A 1,141-nucleotide genomic window follows, 5' to 3' on the forward strand; every position below is an offset into this window, starting at 1 on the left:
TGTATGATGTCGATATTTTTTTATATGGTGGAGGACACTATTGAAGTGTTCATGGATGATTTTTCAGTTGTAGGTGAGTTTTTTGATCGTTGTCTAGATCATCTGGCCGAGGTGCTTAAAAGGTGTGAAGACTGCAACTTGGTGCTGAACTGGGAGAAATGTCATTTCATGGTTAAAGAAGGTATAGTGTTGGGTCATCGAATTTCAGAGAAAGGTATTGAGGTTGATAGAGCTAAAGTTGAGGTAATAGAAAAGCTTCCACCACCCATTTCAATAAAAGGTGTTAGAAGTTTTCTTGGACATGCATGTTTTTATAGAAAATTTATCAAAGATTTCTCAAAAATTGCACATCCTTTGTGCAAACTGCTCGAGAAGGAGAGTAAGTTCTATTTTGATGATGCTTGTCTTAGAGCATTTGGAGAGCTAAAAGAGAAGTTGGTTACAACACCTATCATTATTTCAACGGATTGGGGACAACCGTTTGAGGTAATGTGTGATGCGAGTGGAGTGGCGCTTGGTGTAGTGTTAGGTCAAAGGCGAGAGAAAATTCTTCACCCTATTTACTATGCTAGCAAAGCTCTAAATGTGGCCCAGAAGAATTATACTGTGACCGAACAAGAACTCCTTGCAGTGGTTTTGCATTCGAGAATTTCGATCCTACTTGCTTGGTACTAAGGTCATCGTGCATATTGACCATTCTGCATTGCGGTATTTGATGGCAAAAAAAGATGCAAAACCACGACTGATTAGATGGGTATTATTGCTGCAAGAGTTTGATTTTGTGGTAAAAGATAGAAAGGGAACCGAAAACCAAGTTGTCGATCACTTGTCCAGATTAGAGGAAGAGGCTATGCTAAAGCTTGGAGATAGGGCCGAAATTAATGATGCTTTTCCAGATGAACAGGTATTGGCTGCTTCTCATGATTTGATACTATGGTTCGCAGACTTTGCTAATTATTTGGCAAGCGATATTGTGCCCCCCGATTTGTCTTTTCACCAAAGGAAAAAGTTTATGCACGATGTGAAGGAATTCTTTTGGGATGAACCTTATTTATATCGTAGCTGTGCGGATGGGATTATTCGTCGTTGTGTGCCTGAGGTTGAGATGTTGAGTGTACTAGAAGCATGCCATTCATCGCCT

Source organism: Solanum tuberosum, unplaced genomic scaffold, assembly GCF_000226075.1.
Source record: "Solanum tuberosum cultivar DM 1-3 516 R44 unplaced genomic scaffold, SolTub_3.0 scf00058, whole genome shotgun sequence".
NCBI classification, from domain to species: domain Eukaryota; kingdom Viridiplantae; phylum Streptophyta; class Magnoliopsida; order Solanales; family Solanaceae; genus Solanum; species Solanum tuberosum.